The sequence below is a fragment of the Leuciscus leuciscus genome, assembly GCF_965113295.1.
Source record: "Leuciscus leuciscus genome assembly, chromosome: 21".
Taxonomy (NCBI): domain Eukaryota; kingdom Metazoa; phylum Chordata; class Actinopteri; order Cypriniformes; family Leuciscidae; genus Leuciscus; species Leuciscus leuciscus.
This window is the reverse complement of record NC_138745.1, coordinates 16,988,807-17,007,328: the sequence shown is the minus strand read 5'-3', so window position 1 is coordinate 17,007,328 and position 18,522 is coordinate 16,988,807. Positions and strand designations below refer to the sequence as shown.

The 18,522-nt window shown below is 41.4% G+C and overlaps 1 protein-coding gene and 1 long non-coding RNA gene across 2 annotated transcripts in view; one reads left to right on the top strand and one right to left on the bottom strand.

Annotated features, from left to right (window-relative positions):
* The window catches only part of LOC309485820 (LIM and SH3 domain protein 1-like), a 159,385-nt gene that overhangs the window by 21,331 nt on the left and 119,532 nt on the right, over positions 1 to 18,522 (bottom strand). The window lies entirely within an intron of this gene.
* Positions 4,837 to 11,804, top strand: LOC309485873. The gene is made up of 3 exons (XR_014201291.1): positions 4,837 to 4,912; positions 7,013 to 7,976; positions 10,749 to 11,804. It is a non-coding gene; the product is annotated as an uncharacterized lncRNA (long non-coding RNA).

Genomic DNA, 18,522 nt, shown 5'->3' with positions numbered 1-18,522 from the left:
GAAGGCTCTTGTTCTGTGGAGAAAGCCGAGTAGTAGGGGTTACCATACTCTTTTTCCCGGACATGTCCGGCCGTCGAGATCGTCCAAAATGTCCGGGATTCGGCTTTTGCTTTCTGCAGTCGCCATTCATTGTTTACATGCACACCAGTGGTGTAGTCTACGTGATACGCAGGTATACGCCGTATACCCACTAGAAAAGGCCAAGGATTTGCGTATACCCACTTAAAAAAAGCATGAGGATACGTATCAACTTCGTTTTGTGTCAGAACTTTCACACTTTCATTCATAAATTCACCCCGTCTGTGTTTGCGAAGCGACGGATCGAATCGCGGAATCCAGTCACAAATGGAACTTGCTATATAAAGCAGAACGTCACGGAATTAGGCTATTTTTGAATGAATAAATCAAAAGTAGCTGCTGTACAATGAATCAAATCTCGATATGGACTAGTGTCTATGAATATTAAAGCTAAAAGAGACTGCAATTGTTCTACGCGTCTCTGGGAATGAGCGCTCAGTGTGCTCCACTACACACACACACACACACACACACACACACACACACACACACACACACACACACACACACACACACACACACACACACACAGAGAAGCACGCGTGACTCACGCTCGTGGTGTTTTCAGCGTTTCACTGTATTGAGACATGATGTAGGCTACACATGTGCATTTCATCGCAGAGCTGCTATGAGAGTCACTTGATGAGAATTTCACCATTTCATTTGATAAAACTATCGTCATTCATTCGTTTCATATACACACAGAAACTGTTATGTCTTTACGACAACCTGTCAAAATAAAAGTTCTGTATAACTTGAAGAAATTATAACAGAAATATATTACTATTGCACAGAGTATACTTCAGGCCTAATAATAATAATAATAATAATAATAATAATAATAGTTTATTAAAACAAACAGAAACTCAAATGTCTACAACCCACCAAAATAAAAGTTCGGTCTAACTCAAATTAATTAGAAAGGAATTGCACAGTAAAATGTATTTAAAAAATTTTTTTTTTTCAAAAACACCATTTCTAAAAGTAAATTTGTATTTGTGCCTATAATGTTTTTTTTTTTTTTTGTTGATAATTGTCAACTGATAAAACCTGTGCTTCAGGGACCATATTCATATAACAAATAAATAAGTTGATAACACTTAGTATTTCATAATGCTCTCAATTACATGTCGATGCATACTGTATGCATTAGTGAGTGTGGTGGTGCTTATGGGGTGACGCTCTGGGCTGGGTGAGTATGCCGGCGGTTATATTAGAGTATACTCATTACAAAAAACTAGACTACACCACTGCGTATACCCACTAGAAAAGGCCAAGGATTTGCGTATACCCTCTTAAAAAAGCGTGAGGATACGTATCAACAAGGCCGCCTTAATGCACGGGCTTACCTGGGCTGAAGCCCAGGGGCCTCCCAAGTTCAGGGGCCTCCCATGTTCAGGTTCATGATGAGCTGAAAAGGTCATATTGTTTTAACTTGTCAGATTTTGTCGCTGTATGTCGCTAGTCGCTTGTGGACGTTGGTAGACAGTGCTGTCGCTCTAATGTTATCGTTATGGTGCGTTCACACCAAACGCGAATAGAGCGTCTGGCGCGAGTGTTTTCAATGTAAAGTCAATGCAAAGACGCGCTTACGCGCGTCTAGAGGTCCCGCGCCGCGCTCTACACCTCATTCGCGCCGCGGGAATTTGACGCGTCTTGCATTGACTTAACATTGAAATCACTCGCGCCTGACGCGCTATTCACGTCCGGTCTGAACGCACCTTTACAGTGCGTGTCCACTACAGCGGCAAAAGTCCGCTCAGTGCCGCTGGCAACGCTGTTGGGGTGTGTCTGTTGCGAGTGTTTAATCTAAGTTTTTTTTTCAACACATGGACAGTAGGCTATAGCCTAATCATCAGCAATGCACGCGATTACATTTAGAAATAGACAAGCTTTGTTTCCAAATGCACCAAGCAATGATCCTTTCAATTTTATAAACGTTTATAAACCCAGCCAATATAATCACAATGAACACATCCAAAATAAAATCTTTAACATGTATATAACAACTGCAAAGCGTCTAATTTGTAAACTAAATGATTTACGCACTAAATCCAGCATAAACTCCTACTCTTTCTTTTCCATGCATCATTTTATTATATCCATGTTTGTGGTTACAGTCAAACCATATAAACCAGTGAAATCGCCCTCTAACTCTTCTGTCTTGCCTGCACTGCACTCGAGACGGTGACGGGAGCTGAGCTCCACTGAAAGGCTAATTTCCTATTGGTTGTCGCTCGCGAAAATCCCTTCTCATTTGCATAAAGTTGAAATTTAGTTGCTGTGTGTGGTTGTTAAATAAAGTGTCTTGTGTTTATGTGCTCAGTGATATGTTAATAACAATATTAAAATTGAAAACAATATAAAAAAACTCACTGTTGTTGGTCTCAAAAGAAACTAATGCATTCTGTGATGTAGGTTACCTAGATATTACACTTTTTTAAAATGAGACTCTATAAATCGATGGGATGGGGGGCCTACAAAACCTCTCAGCCCCGGGGCCTAACATTAGGTTAAGGCGGCTCTGCGTATCAACTTCGTTTTGTGTCAGAACTTTCACACTTTCATTCATAAATTCACCCCGTCTGTGTTTGCGAAGCGACGGATCGAATCGCGGAATCCAGTCACAAATGGAACTTGCTATATAAAGCAGAATGTCACGGAATTAGGCTATTTTTGAATGAATAAATCAAAAGTAGCTGCTGTACAATGAATCAAATCTCGATATGGACTAGCTGCTAGTGTCTATGAATATTAAAGCTAAAAGAGACTGCGATTGTTCTACGCGTCTCTGGGAATGAGCGCTCAGTGTATGCTCCACTACACACACACACACACACACACACACACAAGCACGCGTGACTCACGCTCGTGGTGTTTTCAGCGTTTCACTGTATTGAGACATGATGTAGGCTACACATGTGCATTTCATCGCAGAGCTGCTATGAGAGTCACTTGATGAGAATTTCACCATTTCATTTGATAAAACTATCGTCATTCATTCGTTTCATATACACACAGAAACTGTTATGTCTTTACGACAACCTGTCAAAATAAAAGTTCTGTATAACTTGAAGAAATTATAACAGAAATATATTACTATTGCACAGAGTATACTTCAGGCCTAATAATAATAATAATAATAATAATAGTTTATTAAAACACACAGAAACTCAAATGTCTACAACCCACCAAAATAAAAGTTCGGTCTAACTCGGTCTGGGGGTCTTATATTAGAGTATACTCACTACAAAAAACTAGACTACACCACTGATGCACACCTTTTGTTTCAATCTAACTGAATTCATTCCGATTGGTGAATCTGAATGTAGTGTTTACATGAACGCTAAACAAGTGATCGGTTGATGTGCGTTTTAACATTGCTAAGAAAATTCCCGCTCCTCCGTGAGAGATAGCCTATGAGACCGGTGCGTCTCAGTAATCACGCCTCGCGCCGTTCTCCCGCGGCCCTCAGCCTCGTCCTGCTCGCCACAGTAAACATAATGAATGGCGACTGTAGAACGCAAAAGCCGAATCCCGGACATTTTGGGCGATCTCGAAATCCCGGGCAAATTCGTCATGGAGACTCACTAGTAGCCTAACCTTGTTGTTTTCAACTGCGCTCTCTAACCGGGAGGCGTGGCTTGGGAGTGGCCCATACCTGTCAAGTTTTGGATTTGAAAATAAGGGAAATTTTCCGGCGCCCACCGCAAGCACCGCTTTAATATCCAGCAAATATATATTTTAAGTCAGTTATTTATATCTTTTGCTGTAGTGTCAGTAGGAAATATCAGTTTACATTTCCAAACATTCTTTTTGCCATTAATTGTAATAATCCAGTGAGATTTCTGTATGCACAAGGAATTTGACAACAGCCAGGATGATCTGATCTCACCATCATCGAGTCCTTCTGTGATTACATGAAAAAAATTTAAAACTGAGACAAACTAAATCTAGAAGAACTGCGGGAACGTCTCCAAGATTCTTGAAGAAACCTTCCTGCAAAGCTACAGTACTGTGAGAAGTACTGGCACTTGTGTTAAAATGCTGTAAAGTGAGACTGCTTTCAAAAATAAAATCACAAATTGAATTTATTTATGATTTAACTATTAACTAATTCAAATCAATATATGGTGTAACGACCCTATGCGTTTAAAACGGCTTTTGTCCAGGTACACTTGCACATAGTTTTTCAGGTAGCTTTGTAGGAAGGTTTCTTCAAGCATCTTGGAGACGTTCCCGCAATTCTTCTGGATTTAGTCTGTCTCAGTTTTTTTCTTGTAATCACAGATGGACTCGATGATGGTGAGATCAGATCATACCGGCTGTTGTCAGACTCCTTGTGCATACAGAAATCTCACTGGATTATTAAAATTAATGGCAAAAAGAATGTTTGGAAATGTAAACTGACATTAACATGCCTAAGACTTTTGCACAGTACTGTAGATAAGAATTTCTTCAAAGGGGGGGGGGGGGGGGGGGGGGTGAAACACTCAGTTTCAGTCAATCTCATGTTAATCTTGAGTACCTATAGAGTAGTATTGCATCCTTCATATCTCCAAAAAGTCTTTAGTTTTATTATATTTATAAAAGAAAGATAGGCTGTACCGAGTCTTTCCGGAAAAAAACAAACGGCTGGAGGCGTGCCGTGTGGGCGGAGCTAAAGAATCACGAGCGCGAATCACACACACACCATACATCGCATGCTCCATAGATAGATACATTAACTATACGTGATCATGTTGTTTACTTGCTGTGCTTACGCGCCGATAGCTAACAACACACAGACATTTGAAGCAGTTTTACTCACCGCCTGCGGTTCCAACGCACGACCGTGAACCTTTATCGTTGGGACTGCTCCATCCTTAACCCTCTGAGGTCTGAGCTGTTTTCTGGGCCCTGGAGGTGTTCTGACATGCTCTGACATTTGTGTTTTTTTCTGTTACTAGTGACATTTTCATGCCTAAAGTCTAATTACACTGTATTCAGCACAAACTCTGCTACAATAATATATCAGCAGCATGTATGTAAAAGTTTGTAGTTTTGAGATAATGACATTTATGCATGGTTTGTGAAAATACAAAAAAAAATTCTCACTGAAATAAGGCCATGAAACCCATACTGATTATTTCTTCACAAGACTTTTGAAAATTGCCTAGAATATGACATAGCCTAGAATATTTGCTCCAAAACTATGTGAAAATCACCCTGACTGCTCATTCAGATAAGACAATATATTGATTTAAAATTTCTAAGACGTGTTTTGTGTGACAAAGCCATATGCAAAGAGGCGTGATCATCTCATGAATATGTAAGCCTTCAACACCTGAGAAAGACAAAGACACTCCCCTAACTGCCCTATTAGGAGCTATCAGACCCTGTCATTCAGAGCAACCTTGCACAAAGAATGAGGAGATTTAAAAAAGAATGGCTTTTAGATTGTTTGGATTTATTTACAACACAACACATTCCAAAAATACAAATGACAAAAGAGCACATTGAAAACAATGATCCAAAGACAGAGACCTTTGTGCCATTCCTAAAAACATTGTACATACCTTTCATTTCCAAGGTGTTTGATTTTCACTTTACCATGTTCATGTACAGAGACTCATGTGAATGTTGAAGTCAGCAGGACTCAGTTGCATCTGGTCCCTGAAAGAAAAAAAAAAAGAAAAAACTGTGAACATACTGATATCAAGAGAAACTATAGGGCTGCACGATTTTGGGAATAGATTTTAGATTTTTCTGGTTAAAATTTATTTTTAAAATTCACAGAATACACACACACACACACGTTTCCAACAATATATAATGAACACCAGGTTTGTTGTGCCTTGTAAGCATAGGCTACGCAGTGCTGCATAAAATAATAATAACAATACATTAAATCTTCCAAAAGATTTCAAGAACAACTACGCTAGAGAAAAATATATTGATTATCATATGTTACTTCAAATGTTTCCATTCGTTATTATGATATGAAATGAGATAATAGTAAAAACATAAAGCCTAATGTTTGGTGCATTTTTCCTTTCAAACGCAATCGCGCTCCAAAATATGATACATTAAAACCCACAGCGCGCTCCAAAATATGATACATTCAAACGCCATCGCGCTCCAAAATATTAAACATTATGGTTATACATATCTATGTTTGAGCAGATATCCACAAACAGTATTTAACAGGAAACACGGGTCTAAATAGTATAATATTCACCATATATCTAGCAACAGTTCAACTGCAATGTGAAGTTTATGCAACAATACCATAAACTAATAAGTAAGAATTTCTTACCTTACATCTTTCTTGTCTTCAAATCGCGTTCTTCTTCTTCTTAGGTAAATCCAATGTAAGCTCAGACGTGTCTTCCAAACTCGACGAAAAGCAGAGACTTGTGAAGTGTTTTGGTGTTTTGTGTTTGAGGTAACGAGGGCGTTCGCGTTCCATGTGGAGATTTGCATGTGAATCTCTTTTGCGCGAGTGGGCGTGTCGAATTAAAAAGTAATTAGCATGCGTTTGAGATACTGGACATCCTGTTGGTTTTATACAAATTACTTAAACAGAGAATATTTGTTTTCAGTTTGAATCCGATCATTTAAAAGTACACACTTAAGTGTATAAAGGTATATGGCTCATAAATGTGTGAGAAGTATTCGCTGAGTTTTGTTTGTTTATAGACGTGGTCAAGAAAAAAAAGTTCACCGCGACGGAGAGGCAGAACGCACACCCTGTTTATTTTCTTTATTTTACAAAAGCACAATGTTTTGATTTGATTGTAAGTGGACACATACAAAAGTAGAAATATCACAGATTCTTTTTTTATATTTCTTTTTTCTGTATAACCATAAATGACGGAGTAATTTAAGTTTATGTTGCTGCTATGTGAAAAAAATCCAGCAAAACGCGTCGGCGCGTTTCTCGACCTCAGAGGGTTAAGCATTAGACGATCTGCAAATCCGGCGTCGAACTGGGCCTTGTTTATAAAACAATCATCGTCGGAATGCAGGGAACAACCAAGAACACTTGCACAACTCCGTTGATGACTTCCCTAAAGCCGAGCACAACGCTTTGATGGGCGTACTGCTTTCGCTCTCTCGCTCTGGTCTACGGGTGCGCGCGCGCCCTTCCGGGAGAAGTGCCCTTAGGACCCGTATAAGGAAATTCCGCTCCATCTGACATCACACACGCCCATACTCGAAAAAAACGTTCCGAAACTTGTGACAAACTGGAAGGAGTATTTTTGGCACAGAAATACTCCATCAAACGTACAACTTAATTTTTGAAACTTTGTCCATGTTTAGCATGGGAATCCAACTCTTTAACAGTGTAAAAAACTCAGTATGCATGAAATAGCATTTCACCCCCCCTTCAAGGCATTTCAAGGTCAAATGCACAATTAGCATTAAACGTGTAAAATGTCAACCCCCAGCAAAAAAGATGGTTGGGTGATCTTAGCTGGTCTCTCAGCCTGGGCGCTGGTTAAGCAGGCTGGTTTTAAAGGGGTTTTTAGCTGGTCAGACTGGTCTTTGAAGTTTAGACTTTAAGCAGTAGTTCTCTTATACATATGTATAAACATAAATTAAAAAAAAAGAGCGTTGCATGTTAATGTATTAAATTACGCATTACATTTTGACCAATAAGAGTGTATTAATCATGCTTGAATCAATCCTGCAAAATTCCCCCAAAAAATCCAAAAAAAGATTCACAGAAAATGCAAAAAAGGCAGTAGAATGTGTGGGCCTAGCCATAAATACCACATTGTAGACAACAGATTAATACATTTGTGGAGATTGCAGTGTCCATATAAATGTCCATATAAATGAATGGCTGAATTTATCACAAAAGCAATGGAAAGGAACAAAATAGGGCTGCATGCCATCTAACGGCTGGACAGGCCCAGAGCCATATAGAGAGAGAGTTGCGACAACTCCATTAACAACAATGGAACGCTTTTTTACAGCAATGGCGGCTCGTGGAGCCCCTCAATAGTTCCCGGAAGTAGCAGCAGCGCGGTAGAACAGACCGTTTGTGATGGACTTTTATAAAAGGTGAGACGTTTAAAGAATACGATTGTATATTATCAGTACATCTGAATCAAATTAACTTGTATTAAAGCATGCTAGTTGATTATTGCTCTCTAAATTAATAGTTTTAGGGGACGTTATCAGATAAAAGATAGGTCATTGGATAAAGTTAGCAGCGCATAACAAACCACGAACAGCCTATTAATGGTTAAACCCGTTATATTAATGCAGTTTTATCCTTTGTTGTGTAATAAGAGGGAAAGGCTTCTAAACAGGGGTTAAATATAACATTGGTGAGTGTGATATGTGGAAGTGATAAAATGAGAATATCCGTTTCATTCCTCATTAAATGTGCAATAACAAAACAAAACAAAAAACATTATTTTAGATTGCATTTTTGAGTAAAAAAAAAACGTATGGTGAGTTAGACATTGTGTTTCTGTTGACTATTAGGCTGTCTATATTATGTTTCAGCTCAGCTGATTTTTGGATTGATGGGAAAGGGAAATGGAAGTTTATTTGTGAGATTAAAAACAATGCTTAAAAGCAGCAAGCCATTTTTAAAAACAAATCACACTAGACTTAATGGGGAATAATACTAAATACCACAACATGTAATATATACTACTACTGTATATAATTTGTCCCGTTTTTTTCTCCTTTATCTCTCTCAACACAAGAAGCTCAAAGGGATTCAGTGGATCATGAAGACTCCCTGCACTGACGCTGTACCCTCACCTTCAGTTTCAGCATATTTTCTCCTCTCTGTGTCAGACACCACAAGAACAACATAGAGGAAATGACAGACAACATGCTTGACGTGCAATTTATTAGACATTTATAAATCCCATTGTGCTAAATCAATGCAAAAGTATATATATATATATATATATATATATATATATATATATATATATATATATATATATATATATATATATTAGGGCTGTCAAAAGATGAATCGTGATTAATCGCATCCAAAATAAAAGTTTGTGTTTAAATAATATATGTGTGTGTACTGTGTATAATTAAATTTGTATCTAGAAATACACACACATGCATGTATATATTTAAGAAAAATGTGTTATTTATATATAAAAACATTTTTTTTATATATAACATAAATGATCTATAAATATATACAGTATATGTATGCAAATATTTCTTAAATATATACATGCATGTGTGTGTATTTATATATACAAAATAATTATACACAGTATACACACATATATTATTTAAACACAAACTTTTATTTTGGATGCGATTAATCGCGATTAATCTTTTGACAGCCCTAATATATATATATATATATATATATATATATATATATATATATATATATATATATATATATATATATATATATATATATATATATAAAAACTGATGTAATGTATATTTTTGAGTAGTGAACTTTGACTTTTTGAAATTTAAACAAGTTTCAGCTGTAAACTGTAAATGTTTAAATTCACCTGACATGGAAAGTGTACCAACCTACCCATACTTGAAAGCAGTTTTTACCAGTATTTGAGAGATCTACAACCCTTTTCACTCATCATTAAGGCTCCTCTGGACGATGCATTATCATGTATACTTTAATTACTATAATAAAATAACCAAATAAATAGGTTTTATAGATTAAAGTGATGTAGGTCATGAATTTATCAAATTATGTTAAAAGTAAATGCACATGGACACTAATGAAATAATGTGTGTGTGTGTGTGTGTGTATAATCATGTTTTGTTTGAAAATGTAATATTATACATTAATATATTATGTATTAATTTATACAGTAATAAGTGCATGGGGTGCATAAGCATTGTAAACATTAAGATTAATGAAATTTCACTTAATTAAATTCTACATTTTACTTGTTTGCAATGTATTTTTTTAAGACAATCACGTTACCTGCAAGTCTCTGTCCTTGTGAAACCATAGTGAACATTACGTGATACCTTTAAATATTCTAGTTTAAGAACAAAAAATAGTCAAGTCAAGTCATCTTCATTTATATAGCGCTTTTAACAATGTAGATTGTTTCAAAGCAGTTTTACAGAGATACACGTATCATTTATGGTAACAGAGATTGTTTTGGCTTTATAGCGGTTCTTTAATAAAGTTATTTTCCAGCTAAAGTTATTGTTCATTGATTCGCTTCCGTCGGAACGATCATTTGTTATTAAATTAGGGGCCGCTAAGACGACACCATTCTCTCTACACAGACTTTAAACGCGAAACTAAATGAAATACTTGAAATACTTCAAAACAACTGCAACACGGTCTTTAACCAAGGTAACAGTTAACGTACGTAGCCAGAAATATGTTAACAAACGGCAGGCAACGCTGGTTGACCACTATAAACATTAAATACTAGCAGATTTGTATCTTTTAAAAATAAAATTACTGTAACTACAAACATATACTACATTCACATATCAGTGTATTATATACATATTGTAAATCAATTAATTTATTGACTACAAACTACCAAAAATCAAAGTTCTGCTCTCTAACTCCATCGATTTGAATTGGCGCTGAAGCACTTCCTGGAACTATCTGAGGTCTACGCGAATCACGTGACAACTAAGCATTTTGAACTTCCGTTGTCACAACTCTCTCTCTATATGGCTCTGGACAGGCCTAGCCAAATGCACAAGTCTGGGAGAGGTCAGTCTGACATTTCAACTGGTAAACACAAAGCTGAACACCATCATCAGACTTCAGTTTCCTGGTGAGTCGGACCCAAACACACAGACACAACACAAACACACATTTGAATCAGCTGAGCTATGACAGGGTGGGGTAGGCTGCAAACACATGCTCATACACGCACACATACAAAACCCTCTGACATTCCCCAAACTGACATTCCCATCCCCCCTTTCCTGCATTGTCCCGGAAATTCCACATAAAGTGGCTGGTCTGAGCTGACCCAGGGGTGCAGAGCGACTCCATTCTCCCACAGCTCGTAAACAACGGCTAGAGAAAAAAAAATTGAGATAGAGGGACAGAGAGACTGCTGCACGGCAAAGCACAGCAAAAAATGATGAGTAACAGTTTTGGTATGAGGGTTGTGTGCAATTGTGGCAATATCTCTGGAACACTAGTGCTTTTAATGGGTTTGTATAGAGATGGCATAGAGATGGAATTGTATAGAGATTTGTATCATGATGAAAAAAAAAAAAAAAAATGGAGGAATGATAAGGCGTAAATCATTCGTTCCCGGATGTCACCCTTGAACTTGAATTTAGCAACTTTAATATTGAGACCTAAATTTCACGACCTGAAATCAACAACCTGAATAATAAAAACCTGAGTTTTACAACCCAAATTTCAAGGAGCTGAATTCATACCAAACATTTTCAAATATTCAAAATACACTCTGAGATGTAATTCATGTTTCATTCATACTCTAGGGTGCCCTCACACAGAAGCCCACAAGTGAGACTCATAGGAGTAATAAAACTCCATAAATTTCCATATTAGGAAATCCCTAATATGGACAAATACATCACTGTAGTTGCTGAATATTTTCATAATGATAATGTATTTTTATAATGTAATACCGATCAACATAGTCTTTATAACTGTTTAGAATACTGTAAAATAATATAATTTCTGTGATGAGAAGCATCATCAGTTCATAGAAAGAAGTTATTTCAAACTGGTTGCTGTTAAGTGTTTCACTTTCTTTTGTATGCAATGGTGTGATTCTTCAAAAAAAACATTATATATATATATATATATATATATCTATATACATACATACATGCATACATACATACATACATATATATATATATATATATATATATATATATATATATATATATATATATATATATATATATATATATATAAATACATTTCTTTAATTGACTGACAGCACTATATATATATATATATATATATATATATATATATATATATATATATATATATATTAGTGCTATCAGTCAATTAAAGAAATTAACTAGGTTAATCACATTTTTTTTCTGTGATTAATCGTAAAGTTTTTAATATATTTTATAATGTCATATTTCACAGTTAATCTGCAGATTAATGTAGACATTTTTATGAATGAAGGCCAGTATCACTGATACTAATACAGGTACTGATGTCTCGATGAAAATAGTTTTTTCCCCAAATTTTAAACGTTTATTAAGCTTCAAAAAAATTATAACAACTTTTAATTTAAGTGAACTAAAAACAATCCTCACATAAACCCATAATAAAGGTCATATTTACCTGTGCCCTTTACCTGTGCTCTTTACGTTGCTTTAAGGCTTTATTTAACTCATTTAAGACTGCTCTTATGAGGATACTTGACAAAACTGACATAAAAAAAAAAAAAAAAAAAAACTTTGGCATAAATGTGTGTGTTATTGTTCATTCAAGCACAAAAGACAACTTGATTCTGGTGAGCTATCTGTGCGCACAATACTGGCGAGCATCTTTCTGTGCGTCATGTGTGTTTTAGGACATTCACAGGCAGCGTGTTATCTTTTATCTTGTCGTGCTTAAATGGTTTAAAAGCATTTGCATGAAAAACTAGACTAGAGCGCCATCTGCTGTTAAAAACGTACTCGGTTACTAACGTAACCTCGGTTCTCTCTAGAAGAGGGAACGAGTACTTGCGTAAGATATCTTACGCTGGGGAAAACCTCTTTTCCTCGAGATATTGAAGCCAAAAATTATCCTTAATTTTGCAATAATGTAAAACGCATTGCAGCAGCATGCAGACATGAGCGAGACAGCTCGCGCGCCCATTGGCTGCTCTGCGGCAACTGCACCAGCCTATCGATAGAGGCTCCTCATGACGTCAGAACCAATGAGGGCGCTTCGCGCCCATTACGTCATGTCCCGCCGAAATCGGGTGGGGCCAGGGCTATAAATACGGCCCAGAGAGGCTGGTTTGGTCAGTTTTTCATCGCTGAAGCGAATCAGAACATGACGCATGCACGGCAAGATACGCAAGTACTCGTTCCCTCTTCTAGAGAGAACCGAGGTTACGTTAGTAACCGAGTACGTTCTCTTACGAGAGGTCTCTCGTACTTGCGTAAGATATCTTACGCTAGGGGAACACAATGTAAAACGCCGTGCGTGCTTGAGACATAACACTAAAGTCCCAAGGGCAGGTGCCCGGGGCTCATACAGTGCCTAATCACAAGGGACTCACAGAGAATCCGGGAAGAGGGGCTAGAATAGCATCATTCCTGTAATATTGAGCTCTGATAAGAGCATGTTATATCAAGTGTTCCACACAGCCAGGGCGAACTCAGCCTGGACTGGTAAATATGGGGGACTTACGTACTGCCCACAGAAGTATATAGGCGATCAGTGATCGACGCTCTAGCAGTTTCAGCATCCCGAGCCGATAGCATCGGGCGGGCAATACTGAAAAATTAAACCGAGAGCAACCTAGCTTGCAAAGCGGGAACCTTGAGGTTATAAAACCTTATAAATGTAGACGGGGAGGCCCAGCCTGCCGCCATACAGATATCTTGCAAGGCAATCCCACTGGACCAAGCCCACGACGAGGCCATGCCTCTTGTGGAGTGCGCTTTGACACCTATCGGGCATTTGCAGGCCCTCGGATGTGTAAGCTAGCGCTATAGCATCAACTATCCATCTGGATAGACTCTGTTTTGACGCAGCTAGTCCCTTAGAACGTCAGCTGAACAAAACAGAGAGCTGCTCCGTCTGTCTGAAAACAGACGAGCGAGACACATAGGCTCTTAACGCCCTGACCGGGCAAAGGAAGCCTGCGTCCCCTTCCTCCTCAGATACCAGCAGGGCCGACAGGGAGATAACCTGTGCCCTAAACGGTGTGTTGAGGGATTTAGGAACATATCCGTGCTTTGGTTTGAGTATGACTCTCGAGTCATTCGGCCCAAACTCCATACACGTCATGCTCACTGAGAGCGCTTGCAAATCCCCTATGCGCTTCACTGAAGCGAGAGCCAGAAGAAACACTGTTTTGAAAGACAAGGGTTTCAGGTCTATTGACTGTATTGGCTCGAATGGGGCACCTTTCATGGCTTCCAGAACCGTGGAAAGGTCCCAAACGGGAACTGAGGGTGGTCTGGGAGGGTTCAGCCTCTTAGCTCCTCTAAGGAAGCGAATGACCAGATTGTTCCTTCCTAATGACTGGCCAAGCGGTGGTTCAGCGAACGCTGCTATGGCCGCCACATACACTTTGAGCGTGGATGGGGTTCTGCCCTTATCCAGAAGCTCTTGTAAAAAAGGAGAGAACCTCCGGCACCCCACAGCGTGAGGGTGAGGTGCCACTCGCTGTACACCAGCTAGTGAACACAGACCATTTTGAGGAATAGAGCCGCCTCGTAGATGGAGCTCTAGCCTGCGTGATCGTGTTTAACACTCCCGCTGGGAGGTTAACGGGTACCCGTTGATGGCCCACACATGTAGGGACCAAAGCTCCGGGCGAGGAGATCTCTCCTCCCCGGTATCGGCCACGGGGCGGGACTCGTCAGCTGCATCAGGACTGGAAACCAGACTTGGTTTGTCCAAAATGGGGCGACGAGTAGCACTGGGCATCTGCTCTCCCTGATTCGCCCTAACACCTGGGGTAGGAGCGTGACAGGGGGAAACGCATAGAGCGGGCAGCGGGGCCAGCGTGAGCCAGCGCATCCCTGCTCTTGGAGAAGAATTCCTGACAATGAGCGTTCTCTTGAGACGCAAATAGGTCTATTTCCGCTCTGCCAAATGTCCTTCATAGCATTTTGACTGTCTGTGGATGAAAAGACCATTCTCCTGTCGGCAGATTGTTTCTGGACAGTCTGTCTGGTCCCACATTCAGATGGCCGGGCACATGCGCTGCCCTGAGCGAGCGCAGGTTGTGCTGAGCCCAGACCAGGAGGCGTTCCGTCAGCCTGTGAAGGATTCTGGATCTGATACCTCCTTTGTGATTTATATAAGCCACCACTGACATGTTGTCCGAACGGACCAAGACGTGGTGTCTTTTTATCTGGGGACAAAAAACGCCTCAGCGCGTTGTCGACTGCCATCATTTCCAGGCAGTTTATATGCAGAAGCTTTTCCCGTTCCGACCACTGGCCGAATAACGGTCTGCCCTCGAGCAGCGCTCCCCATCCCGAGGTTGAGGCGACCGTAGACACCAACTTCACACTCGAGGAAGTCCCCAGGCTTACACCTGACCGGTACCAGTCGGTCACTGTCCAAGGTTTCAGAGCTGCGACGCATTTCTGATCGACCTTGAGGCGCGCGAGACCGGAGGTCCAAGCTCTGTGCGGCGCGCGCTTTCAACCAATACTGCAGCGGGCGCATGCGAAGCAGACCCAGCTGAAGCACTGAGGATGCTGAAGCCATGAGACCCAGCATCCTTTGAATCTTCTTGAGCGGGACTAAAGTGCCGTGGCGAAAAATCTCTGTCATGCGCTGAATACTTAGTCTGCGCTGCGGCGACAGCTGTGCTGTCATAGACAGCGAGTCCAGATCTGTGCCCAGAAAAGATATTTTCTGACTGGGAGACAGTGAACTCTTTGCCCAATTGACTGTGAGACCTAAATTCTCGAGGTGATCGAGTAATATGGTCCTGTGTTCTATGAGCTCCGCTGTGATCGAGCTAGAACCAGCCAATCGTCCAAATAATTCAGCACTCGTATGCCTCGGAGCCTGAGGGGTGCGAGCGCTGCATCCATGCACATCGTGAATACGCGAGGTGCCAGGGATAGGCCGAATGGCAGGACTGTGAACTGATATGCCTGGCCCTCGAAGGCGAATCTCAAAAATCGCCTGTGACGTGACGCTATTTGTATTTGAAAATAAGCGTCTTTCAGATCTATCGACATGAACCAGTCCCCTTGGCAAATTTGCGAGAGGATTTTCTTGGTCGTGAGCATTCTGAACCGTCGTTTCAGAAGTGCTTTGTTTAGTCGTCTTAGATCTAAAATGGGTCTGAGACCCCCGTCTTCTTTTTTTGGTACCAGAAGATATCTGCTGTACATGCCCCCTTCGCTCTGAGCTTGTGATAGGGGTTCTATAGCCCCTTTGCTCAGTAACTTCGCTATTTCGGCCCGAAGTAGGTGTGCTACTTCCTTTTTCACCGTAGTATCGATTCGCGCCGCTTTGCGTTGCGGGCGTGGACCGAACTGTAGCGAATAGCCTCCTTCTATAATGTCTAGCACCCACTTCGAAACCCCGGGTAGCCTTGCCCATGCGTTTGCACGAATGGCTAGGGGTTGAATGCGAAGCGCGCTCTGGTCGCTCAGCGACAGAGGGGCTTCAGTGTGCTGCAACATAAGCTTATGACATTTGAGGCATGGAGCGCGCTGATAACAGCGGGCAGATTGCCCGCGCTCGACTCCTCTGCGGTGGTCAATCGAGAGGGGGAGGGCTGGGCGAGTCCCGTAAGACCTGTTATATCTATGTGTGAATGTGGGCGTGGGATAGTGGGCACATTTACAACACTGAGAGCATTGTCTGCCTGAGCAGAGCGAATGCATGTTGGTTTCGTTTTACAGGAACCTTGAGACATGCAGAACGTAGTGTTTGTGGGCACTGGGCAGTGGGCACATTTACCACATTTAATGCGCAATCGATCTGGGTCGATTTCATGTGCGCGAGCCCTGTGTGACGGGCTGTGTTTCTGTGTAGGAATGAGCACTGGGCATTTTGTCTACACTCATAACACCATCGGCCGTGGTCGGAACACCAGAAAATACACTCTATGGGATTTATCTGGGTAGCCGTAAAGCGGCGTTTGTGTGCAGGCAAGCGGGCTGTGTCGCCGACGTGTTTACTGCAGAATACACTGGAACAGTCGCATTTACTGGAACTGAACGAGCGAGAAGTTGCCATAGAAACAGAGAGCGTCAACACGCTGGCGTTTGTTTGCAGGTGTGCGTGTATTACAATAGACTCGTCCACTGCAATATTGACATTTTCCAGAGAAATGTGTGAGAATGGAGGTAGTGACGCACGGAAACCATAGAAACGGTGCTTGGGTGCAGGCGAGCGGGTTGTACAACGCGCTCGTTGGCTGCAAAAATACACATCTGCAGTCGCCTTTTCAGGGAACTGACAGAGCGAGCATTGACGGCAAAAATTTTTTTTATTTTTTTTTTGCCGGTAGACCCGGGGATCGAACACGGGTCTCTCGCGTGAAAATCTGAAAATCTGCCACTGGGCCACAGGGGAAGACACAAAGGCTTTTATATAGCGTGAATATTATCAGAGAAACCTGTGTTTCTGTGTAGGAATGAGCACTGGGCAGGCAGTGGGCATTTTGTCTACACTCATAACACCATCGGCCGTGGCCGGAACACCAGAAAATACACTCTAGGGGATTTATCTGGGTAGCCGTAAAGCGGCGTTTGTGAGCAGGCAAGCGGGCTGTGTCGCCGACTAGTTTACTGCAGAATACACTGGAACAGTCGCATTTACTGGAACTGAACGAGCGAGAAGTTGCCATAGAAACAGAGAGCGTCAACATGCTGGTGCGTGCATTACAACAGGCTCGCTCACTGCAGTATGACATTTCCAGTCGCCCGAACTTCAGAGGGGAATGAGAAATAGAATTCGGCCCGGCCGCAGCGGGGCATTAACACTCTTTTCTCCTTTCGCCAGTGACGCACGGGAACCATAGAAACGGTGTTTGGGTGCAGGCGAGCGGGTTGTACAACGCGCTCGTTGGCTGCAAAATGCACATCTGCAGTCGCCTTTCAGGGAACTGACAGAGCGAAGCATTGGAGGCATAATTAATCTGCCGTTAGACCGAGATTCGAACTCCGGTCTCTCGTGTGAAAAACCAAAGATTCCGCCACTGAGCCACAGGGGGGAACACAAAGGCTTTCAGATGCACGAGCATATAATAGCGTCAATATGTTTTCTTCCGCTGGTGATTGACGCGTGAATGGGGCGCAGAGGCAGGGTAGCTTTCTTGTACGTAAAGAAAAACTAACCCCGACCGTCCGCTTCTAGCCTCCCCTGTGAACGGCGCATTTTGCGCGGCTCGAACAGAGGGAGAGAGAAAGCTAGCCCCGTGACCGTCCGCTCCTGACATCCCCTGTGAACGGCGCGGTTTGCGGGGCTCGAACAGAGGGAGAGCAGGTATCATCCTCCAAGCAGGCAAGGCAAGCGGGCGCACCGGCGAGCTTTGCGGGTTGGGGGGAAAAGGGGGCGTCTTGAAAAAGACGCCCGGCTCTTTTAGTGCAATGAGAGTGTGTGTCGCGGCGGCGAACACACACACATACACAAAACACAGTAGAAGAGAAAAGGATATGTACGCCGGAAAGCGTCAGCAGAAACGGCGACTGAAGGCGGCGAGATGTCGACCAGCAGCTTCAGATGCACTAATCCCGCTGGGTGCTTGACTCAGACGGCGCGGCTTCCTCTCAGGATCCAGCGATGCGAAGGCCCGCTGAAGAGAT